This window comes from Dermacentor andersoni, chromosome 9 (genome assembly GCF_023375885.2).
Source record: "Dermacentor andersoni chromosome 9, qqDerAnde1_hic_scaffold, whole genome shotgun sequence".
Taxonomy (NCBI): Eukaryota; Metazoa; Arthropoda; class Arachnida; order Ixodida; family Ixodidae; genus Dermacentor; species Dermacentor andersoni.
The window spans coordinates 82,290,823-82,301,647 of NC_092822.1; the positions used below are offsets into that span (position 1 = coordinate 82,290,823).

The 10,825-nt window shown below is 44.8% G+C and overlaps 1 long non-coding RNA gene across 1 annotated transcript; it reads left to right on the forward strand.

The window, feature by feature from the left end:
• The first annotated feature begins 525 nt into the window (after positions 1 to 525).
• Positions 526 to 9,047, forward strand: LOC129383983 (uncharacterized). The gene is made up of 4 exons (XR_008611750.2): positions 526 to 800; positions 2,899 to 2,971; positions 3,093 to 3,323; positions 8,864 to 9,047. It is a non-coding gene; the product is annotated as an uncharacterized lncRNA (long non-coding RNA).
• Positions 9,048 to 10,825: the final 1,778 nt, after the last annotated feature.

Genomic DNA, 10,825 nt, shown 5'->3' on the forward strand with positions numbered 1-10,825 from the left:
GTAAGTTCCGGACTGTGCCATCGTCTTCTTTGTTTCGTGTTTACCGTGGGTATATCTTTTGCTGGCATGTCTGTACCAACTCGCCCTGCTCCCCACTTTGTCACTTCAGCTACAGTCGTTTGCTTAATTAAATAAATACTGGCGGATTTTACGTTCAATAATAACGACATAATTATGAGGGACGTCGTAGTGTGAGACTGCATGTGAATTTTTACCAGCTTTTGAGCGTGAACATGCAACGCGAAACTATTTCTATTTCGCCACTCTCGAAACACGACCGGTATCTACACGGAGACCTAGAGCTCGTCAGCACAGCGCAACCGCTGCTTAGCTACCGAATCACACGTCGTTCGCTTGTGTGCGTGGCTTCATAACATCACAGAAACGCAAGGATGACATCATGTCCTATCGCCAAACACTAATGGGCCGCCCCTGAAGATGAGATACGTACCGAGTTCTAACATCGGGCTTGTCGCAACGTCCACAATGATAATGCGCCACAATAGTCCGATGCACACGCGCAAGTGGGCCTCACCTGGAGAGGTTATGTCATCGATGGTCATGTGGGCACTGATGCCACTTTTGCTAAATAAAGGAAAAGCAAAGTGGTGACGTCAGAAGTAGTGACGTCAGAAGTGACGCTTACAGCCCTCGACCCTGCTCTTTTTTTTTCAATGATCAACACGCAGGGTGTGTGACAGCTGTCTTTTTCTCTCACTGTGGACTGACAGGGCGGACCTGCACAGCAAAAGTCTGCAAGGGCAACGCCTCAGCGAGGCTTGGCAAAGTAAGCAGCAACGGTAAGCTTCCATGCCCGTCAGGCTACGTGAAGTTCGTTTCTTGCCATGTAGTTGTGTATGGTGCGAAGTGGCCTTGCTAAACGTAGTTTTATACTAGCGGGATAAATGTACGCGTCAACAAAGGATGTCATAAGCCGTAAGCTTTGTGAAAAAGCAGCAACAACGTGCAGCAACCCTAGACATATTTATTCCGGCATTCGCAGTACGAAAACCAAGTGGAAGGCAAGTAATGTGGTCATGTGACCGGCAATATGGCAGCTTTCGCTAACTGCTCTCGGGACGCGCCGATACATGTTAAGTGGGTAAATGGGTACTTTCTCCAGAAGTATCGAATGCGACTTAGAACTTCAGATGGTGTCAGTGGCTGTGGCGTCTTTCGCGTCACAGCTGGCGTCTACCCATTCCACGAGTACGGCGTAACGCACGTGGTTTACCTCAAAGCGGAATTTCGTGCGATTAAGACTACTTGATAGCGTAACATGTGAGTTATTATGAAAATTGACACATTACGTGGGACATGTTTGGGTTGACTGCGGGCAGATGGTGAAGGGTGCGTTAATGAGGGGCTACACGAAGTATGCTATATTTCCGATTTCTGCCTGGTTAGAGGCGTCATGCGAAGCGCTTGCGAAATTTCCCTGCTGCCGTGAAAGAACCAACAACCACAGATAATTGTTGTTTGGCGAAGATACTGGCCATGCTATATTTGACTAGCGCATAAATATTTGGCCTAAATACAGCCTATACAACAAATTACAAACGTAAGCCTTCCGGAGCTTAGCAGACGTATTTGCGAGTCGCGCAGGAAGTTTTCCCAGCTCGACATACCACAAAGTTATCGTTTTAAGGAAATCGTCATCATCATAATCATCATCATCAGCCTGGTTACGCCCACAGCAGGGTAAATGCGTCTCCCATACTTCTCCAACTATACCTCGTTCATGTACTAATTATGGCCATCTTGTCACTGCCAACTTCTTAATCTCATCCGCCCGCCTAATTTTCTGCCGCTCCCTGCTACGCTTCCGTTCCCTTGGAATCCACTCCGTCACCCTAATGACCATCGGTTATCTTCCCTCATTACAGATCCTGCCCATGCCTATTGCTTTTTCTTGATTTCAACTAAGATGTCATTAGCTCACGTTTGTTCCCTCACCCAACATGCTCTTTTCTTATCCGTTTAAGTAAACATGATGCCCTTATTAGAAATTATGTGAGTCAAGCTTCAAGTGTGAGTTAAATACCGACTTCGCGATTTTTTTATTAGGAAAGTGCTATAAGCCGTTATCTAGCACGTTTATCCGTTTCCTTGGGGCACTGTCGCACCAAGTTTGTTTCGTGAAAATGGTGCGCATGTCAGATTTAAGGTGTTTTATAACTTTAACTTTTCTGGCTTAATTGAGAGCTCTGTGAATCTTTACTGGGCCCTTCTTGTCTACTTCTTTTCATGCATTGGTCGAGGTACGTGGGTTTGCCGGATTCATTATTGAACTAAGCGAGGCGCCTTGTTTGTATTTGGTGAAGAGAGACGGAACGTCACACGCGATATGTAAGCGAACGACAAACTACGTGCGTTAGTTACAGCCCCGGCAGTAAATTACGCATTCAAGCAGTCGCGCCCACCGACCGCAATTACGCATTCGTACCCATCTACCGAAACAAGAGCCTGAATCGCCCTAACCACATTAGAAACATTTCCGCAGGCCACACGCCTGTCTTCGTCTCTGTTTAACTCTAACTTTATTCGTCACTTTGTTACTGTGTGTCTTCTCTCTAGGAACATTATGGTTGGTTGCCTGCGAAGTTGAAAGTGCGTGACTAAAGCACGCGCCCTTGCTAAATTTTTTATTTAGCCAACTGCTTGAAAACGCTATTTGTGGGCAGTGTTTGCAAGTGGTCAGTCATATATGGGGACAACGTTTCATAGGTAACATTTAACTCCTAATGCAAGTGTTCGAAAGAAAGAGCTTTGCTGGGAAATACGTTGTCATTCTGCAGTATCGCCCAAGTCTGCTTCTTCTTTTTTACCACACCCATAGGGCGCAACAAACTTCATGCTATGAAAGCTCATTCGCATGACTTTCGTCCTGTTTTCCAGATTGAGCTACCAACTTTCATCTTCAAAGTAGCACCACGAGGCTTTGCAATGCCGTTTTGCGAACGGTGCAAAGGTGCGAACGGTGCCTAAATGCAAAGTTACTTTTCCTTTGTGGACTTTTGTCCTTTGTAGCACGTGCAGATTTTCCGCCTGCTGACTGGGCCTCGATGCTGCTCTTTTCATTCGCACCACAGGTATGGCACCCCAATCGAAGAAGGACGCAGGCGTCAGCATTATCACTCCGGGCTACATGGCCTTGCTTCAGAGGATGTGCACAACCACCAAGGCGACTGTTGAAGATGTCATCGCTGCCTTCAAGTTATTACGCTCTTTTTTGGATCGCAGAAACCCTGAGCGTTATTCAGCACTATCATCGTTATTGTCGACTTCATCCTGCCGTGCCAAAAAACGCAGCGTCAAGTGCGGTAAGGAGCATCTTTCTTTGTCTGACTTAAGGTTTAAATATATAAGAGGCGCGAATGAATGAAAGGGCCTAACTCTGGAGAGATAGAGTTTGTTCAACTGTGAAAGGGGATAAACAAGAAGGAAGTAACTAATATTCAAAATTATAATGTCGGAAATACTAATGAAGCAGTAAAAATGGCCGCTGCGTAATATCAGTGAGAAGAAAACTTGGCGCTAGGACACGACAATACGTATGCAGTGAAAGATGAGCAGGGTAATGTCACCAGAAATTTAGAGAATATAGTAAAAGAAGTGTAATTCTATACTGACTTATACTGCACCCAGAGCAGCCACACTACCCTCATTCGAAGTAGTGATGAACAGGACACATAGGCTTCTTCTATAACTAGCGATGGTTAGAAGTGCCTTGCAAGCCATGCCCTGGGAAGACGCGGCAGAAGGTGATAAAATAAGAGTCTATTTAATCCAACATCGAGCACAGATGGTTGAAAAGCTTGCGGGCCTTTACACGCAATGCCGCACGACTTCAAGGGTACTAGAGAGCTGGCAGAATGCCAACATTACACTATTCCATCAGAAAGCGGATGTTGAAGAATTCTTAAGCGAGAATTCCAGGCCGATTACTTGATTTCAGAGTTCTACAAAATATTCACCAATCTTCAATACAATGAGAGCAACACTTCTATCAGCCTAGAGAACAGGCTTGCTTCACGAAGGGATATTCTTCGATGGATCATGTCCATGACATCGATCACATAAGTGAGAAATCAACCTCCGTACGACTTTCATAGATTATGAAACGCCATTTGAATCAGTAGCTACCTGTCATGGTGACATTGTGTAATCAAGGAGCAGAGAAGGCGCACGTGTTCATCTTAGGCAAGATCTACAGTTTTCACAGCTACCTTGATTTCTACGCAAGAAAAGTAGGACAGTATCAAGAAAAGGGTCAGTCATGGAGACACAATGTCTGCATTGATATTCGCTGCATGCTTAGTATTGAAGCTGTAGACTAGGAGGATACACAGCCTATATCAAAAAAGAAATTTTGGTTTGTAGATGACGTTGTCCGGCTCAATAACACTGCAGATAAACTACAACAAATTATTGAACACCTTAACCAATAAAGTTTGAGATTAGGGTTAATTAAAATGCAGAAGACAAAGGTAATACTGAATAGCGTGAGAAGTGACCAAGATTTCATGATCGCCAGTCAGCCTCCAAATCTGTGCAGGAGTACGCTTATCTGAGTCAGTTATTCACCCGAGCACCCCGATCATGAGACAAAAATTCGTTGCAAGATGCAAATGGTTTGAAGTGCTGCGGCAGGCATTTCCAAATCATCACTGACAGCTTTCCACTGTCGTTAAAAACTTGCATTGCATTCATTGCATTCTTCAGTAACATATCGGACAGAAACTTGGAGGTTGACAAATAAGCTAGAGACGAGGTTGGGTATCGCGAAAAGAGTGATGAGACGACAAATCTTAGCCATAACGTCAGAAGACGGGAAAATAGCAGTATGGATCAGATCAAATGGGGATAAAAATCAAAAGCTGGGGAGTTGGTTCGATGGCATGAAGAAACTTGGCGGAGAATACACTAGGTCTATCGGTCCTGTTCTATTTCGACTGGTGTTCTCTTCCAAGTTGCTATCCCCTATACGTTCTAGTAGAGCACTGCAAGGGCTTTGGATGGACTTGGGCCGAGCTCGGGTCGGATTAGCGATCGCTGAATTGGCCCTAGGCCAAAGCAGGGCGTAAGAAATTCGGGCTCGCTTGGAGTCAGTATTAGCTCGGGCATTTTATTTTCTACTCCGCGAAACTGAAGAATGTCAAGACTACAGCCTTAATATATTTCGGGTCAGTGCTGTTACTGGGCTTCTGGAAACCTTGGGACAGGCAGGCCACGACACGTCACCAATAGGCTGCCCAGACTTTTGTACTTCAGCGGCCCTCTTCGGTCACATGGAACTAGTACCAGTGATCACACACGCCCATTATACGCTCCACATTTTATTGGCATTAGCATTTTGCTTGCTTTTTTATCCGTCTTTCTTCTTACACTACGTGAGTCACTTGTCCATGTCATGAACCCTTCCTGCTCATTCCATCGTCGTCATACAGTCATCGTCATGCCGTTGTAGTCATGCCGTCCTCGTAACGCTCTTGTTCCATTGTCATCATTTGAGAAACGTCATCGAAGTACTGTCATGTCTTCGTCAGCATGCCGCCTTTATTGTTCGATCGACGTCGTTCCTTGTCCACCATTCCATGATAATGAGGTTGTCGTCGTTCAAGCGTCATTATGCCATCGTTGTCATGTCATCGTCGTCCTTGTGTCGTCGCCATACAGACATCGTCCCGCGTTATGCCGTTATCGTGGTGTCATCGTGGTCGTTCTATCAGCGTCGTTCCGCCACCGTCTTCGCAGCTTTGGGATCCAACTCTCGTCATACCGTCGTCGTTATGTCGTCTTCGCGCCATCGTCATTCCATTGTCTTCATGCTGTCATGCTTAAACCACTTTCTTGTTCCATCGAAGCCGTTCCTTATTTGTTATTCTATTCATGCTGTGCTCGGGATACAGTCGTCGCCCTTACAAAAATGTTTATGAAGAGCCTTCAGAATTTCGAACTTCCTAGCGAGTTTAATCACATCCTATGTACATGTACAATCTAGTAACACCTGTATGTACAATGTTCAAAGATAGCCTAGTTACTTTTTCTAAAGAATATCTTCTAAATATGCGTTCAGAAATTGAAGTTACCTTTTAAGCCAATTTTTAGCATAGCGTCTTTAGAAATTGAAATACGCACTCCATGATTGGTCCACAATTACTTCCTTTGTATCACAAACACGTTACAAATCCAAGTCGGCGGCGAAATGTTGACGGAGTGCTAGTAAAATGTTTAAAAAAATATGTTAGTCAGCTGTTATTAGAACTAAATTTCTTCATGGTTCGACCGGACCAAAGTGAGCATGCGGTCATGTCAACAGAGTTCGAGAAAATCAGCTTGCGCCACACGGTGGGATGATGGCGGGATACCGTGCAGCTCTTCCGCGCACTCAATTGGCTAGTCACGCTGCTTTAGCCTGGCCTTATGCACATTTGCGCTCGAGCCGCACACGCCGCACGCCAAAGCTTTCCGCATGCGTGCGGTCTTGCTAAAAACTGCATATCTTGCCAACTCGTGCACAAATTTCGGCTTACACTTCATGTGCGCATCAAGTGCAAACCGACATTTGTGCACCAGTGTGCGATATGTGCAATTTTTCGCGTGACCACAAGTGCGCGGCAGGCTGGTGATGCGGCGTGCGCCGCGAGCGTAAATCGGCCCTTACTATACACTGCTAATGGAGCGCCACCAACTAGCTTTGGAACGAGATACTCAGGTCCGTGCACTCCTCGATATAGAGAGTACGTTTTAAGCTGAATTATGTCGGCACAGTAGTGTCACTGTCTCTGGTAAAGAGAAGAAAAAAAGCCCAAACTCGGAGTACATTGTGCTCGAACGCTGCCTCTCAAACATCCAAAATTCTGCAAAATACTGCTGCTGCTGAAAGACCCGAGAAAGTGCGCAGGTCTAAGACAAAAAAAGAAGCTAAACTCGTGGCAAGTGTCAACTTTCTGGGAAAAAAATAAAATAATCCCTACTATATTAAAAAAGTAGCTTCGTCGGCGTCCCTATTTGCACGCTTTCGTACCTTCCTCCTATCGATGGCTCCTTCACATTAAAGGAAACTATTGGGGCGTTGCATCAACGCGAACGCAAAGTAACTATAAAGGTAAAGTGATCTCCTGCACTGCGATTTCTGCTTGCTGTAAGAAAACTGTACGAAAAGCGATAAATATGCACTCATCTTATTCAGTGCCTTCGCATAACACGGCGACAGAGTTCTGAGATCCGATAAGGTGGCCTTAATTACGGCATTCGTAATTACGGCATTCCATGGTACCAAGAGCCCCAAGAGCCAGGAGATCAAAGGCTCTGCTTTTGCCGCGCTTCGGGCACCTGAAGTCCGGCAACTTCATAGCTTCCACGCTTTGGACGTCTCATGAAGTATAAAAGTACTACTACATGGCAAGAGTATCTTTCAGCATTTTGTTGCGCTGGGCGTCATGAAGCAATTTTTTGTCTTTGAAAGCGCCAAATGCTAATTAAAAGATATTGTACAGGAAATTTTCTTTTTCATTTTTATTACATTTGGAGAAAAAGTCGGTCTTCAGAACAATTGTCTCCAAAAATAAAACTATGGAGCCCCTAACCGCATAACAAAATTAAGCCTGCTTTCTTGTCAGGTTCTTTTTTGACCTCGGCCATAGGCTTCATTCTTCCCTCTAAGTGCAGTCCCCCAAGATGGGGGTGCGCGCACGAAGGTCCGCCACACCGGTCACCGAGTATGAATGTCCTGGTGTCATTTAACCCTCGCAAGTTGTGCATGGCCCGGATTAAAGAGGGGCTGCCACGGTGGGTAAGCCGAAGCGGGTGGATGGAAAGAATGTCACATGCCTCTCGCGCATGCGCACAAATTTGCAAGTAGTTAGATTAGAGGCAAAGGCGACCACCGTCAACGATAGCAGTCCTTTTGCCACGCTGGCTTGGTATAGTCGGAGCGATCTAGGTGTGTTCGCGTTTTGTAGCAATAACTCAGCTATTTTGGTGCTGTTTGTGCTTGTTCTGTGCTGGGGCTGTTTCTTCGATGCAATACGACTTTCGAGGCACACGTGGAAGCTTAATTTGTGAATAGTCAACCAGTACCGTGCTTGCGAAGCCCATGGCATTTTCTTCGTTTCTTGGTGTTAACGTTTCTCTAACTACTCCGCCAGCTGCCATTCAATGTCGTGTGAAGCTATAGCGATTTAATATTGTCGCTGTCCGTGTTTTAAACTTCACACTGCACCAGTAATGATGAGCTGATCCTCAAGACAGCACCGTGCCGAAGTTATGTCTGTCTCCAAATTATAATAGGTATGTGCTTTTCCATCATTTTTCAAAACATATGTTTGATTTCAGTTTCCCATGGAGCATTTTGGCAGGTTGTTACAAGCGCTAACTGTAGTGACGTGAAATGTTTTAAAAATGATTTTCTTGCACACTTGAACTTCGCCATGTCATGAGGTTTGTTTGAAGTAGCTGTAAACACGAGGCGTACAAACATTAGGTTTTCATAGAGGTGCTATGGCTTAATTTATTTAAATGCGAAAACACCCGTGTACTTAGATTTAGGTGCACGTTAAAGAACCCCAGGGCGTCGACATTTCCGGAGTCCTCCACTGCGGCGTGCCTCATAATCAGAATGTGGTTGTGGCACGTAAAACCCCATAATTTGTTTCAATTTGTTGTCAATGTATGATCATGAACTCATTCTTTGCTCCCTCCTGCTCAGGCTGTACAGTATGAGAGGTCGTGAAATAGGTAGCTTATACTTTCACGCCTGCGAGCTTAAATCATTTTCTTTTTGTCCAGTTTAAAGCAGACATCTGAGTACCGGACAGTAATGCACAGCTAATTGCTACTTACTTCCTTTTTCTTTCAGGATGCAACGTCAAGAATCTGGCAACAAGCTGAAAAAAATAAACATGCATTAGAGCTCATGTGCAATTGCAACTAACGCCCAGAATGCCGAAGAAGCTTCACGTAACTACAGTCCCATTTCTGCTGTTACCAAGTTTGACTGATTGAATAATGTAATAAATGCCTGATGCAATCTTCACAACGTTTCCATTTTGTCACACCTTTATATGCCGTAGCTCCTTTCACAGCTGCACAGCTTTCACAGCTGTGGCTCCAGCTGCACAGCCCATCAAGAGTTACCTACTATATCAATACTGCAGTAAGATTGCATAAACATATACATAAGGCGACTCAACGTTGATGCGGCTCCAAAATTGAAATGAATAGTTGCTGCTCTGACCATTATAGCTTGGTGCACTGGTATACCGGGTGATATAAAGCTATACCTTGGCAGGTTAGTATAAATTTGTAAGCAGCGTTGAGCTTGTTTTTGTTGAACGGATCGATTGTGGACAATGTTTCTAGAATATTTAAAAGGGAAATGCTGGTACAGACAGACAGACAGACACAGACAAAGAAATTTAATTACAAGGTCCTGAGAAACTTTGCCCCAGAGCAGAGCTGTGGGCCGCTCCCACGTGGGGACTGGTAGGCCGAGCCTAACCGCCGCATCGTGGGCTCTCTGGACAGACGAAGTTTGACGTGAAAGTTCTGAGCTCTGGATGGCAGAGCTCCATTCTTCTTCCATGATGCGATTGAGTCCCTGTAAAGAGGGGCATCGCCAGAGCATGTGTGCGAGATTGCTAGCAGCTCCACAGTCGGGGCAAGTAGAGCTAAAAGCCTCTGGAGTGATCGTGTGGAAAAGGGCAAGGTCTGGATAGAACTTAGTCTGAAGCATGCATAAAGTGGACGCCAGAGGTCTAGCCAGTTTGCCATGAGGGGGAGGATAGGTCCTCCTACCCAGATGATAGTGCGTAGTAATTTCGCTGAAAGTAGGAGGTTTGAAATATTTGAGTCCTGACGAGGCTTGAAAAGCGGTTTGTAGAATACTAGTAGGATGTTGATAGTCTACAAACATGCTTCTATTATAGGTGGCCAATGCTGGCAAAATGTTACTAGGGTGTCTAAAGCAGCCGATAGTAAGTTAATGGGATGTTTATCGTTACTGTGTGAACATGCTTCAATTTAATGAACTTCAATAGGAGGCCTAAAATAATGTTTCTAAATAGTTCGTAGGGAGTTCGCAGACAGCCTATGAACATACTTCAGTAAATGTTAATAGGTCTAATGAATCGTGTTTCTAGACAGTTAGTAGGAAGTTGACAGACAGCCTGTGAATGTTTCAAATCAATGTAGGTGGACAATTCTTCCAAGTATGCCACTACAGAGTTGGTATGAAACTTTCAGTCCGCTGAAACGATTTCAATTAGCCGTTGGTAGGTTCCAGTAACGATAGTCTAAAGAAGGCCTAAAAATGTTGCTTGGTATTTTTGCAGGGGCGTCCTGCCATGAGGACCGTCTATGGTGATCGAACTTCATAGGGAAATGTGCTAATCACGAAGACTGCTTATATCCCATATAGAGGAAGCAATTGAAATATCAAAACTGCCACTGCATATTCTAAATACATCTACCTTCGGCATTACCCTGTGTCGCTAAAGTGCGCGCATCAATGTTCATCGTGATAACTTCGATAGCCATCTTGGGACATGTTCTACAAAAATTGTCTGACCTTCGCAAAACTGGAAAGCTCTGGTCAACATTGCTTCGAGGTTATTAAGACCTCAGGTTCCTAGAGGTGATCGTTTTCAGTTATTTGTAATGCAATGGCGTCGAACAGATTGTAAGCTGTTTGTATGATTGGAGACTCGCTGGAAAACAATTCCCTAGACTGTCTTCAGTTGCGCTAAGTACCCTTTGCTTAGGATATTTTCCTCAAAGAGGAATGAATGAGCAACAATTCGGTAGAACTGGTTAACTTTTA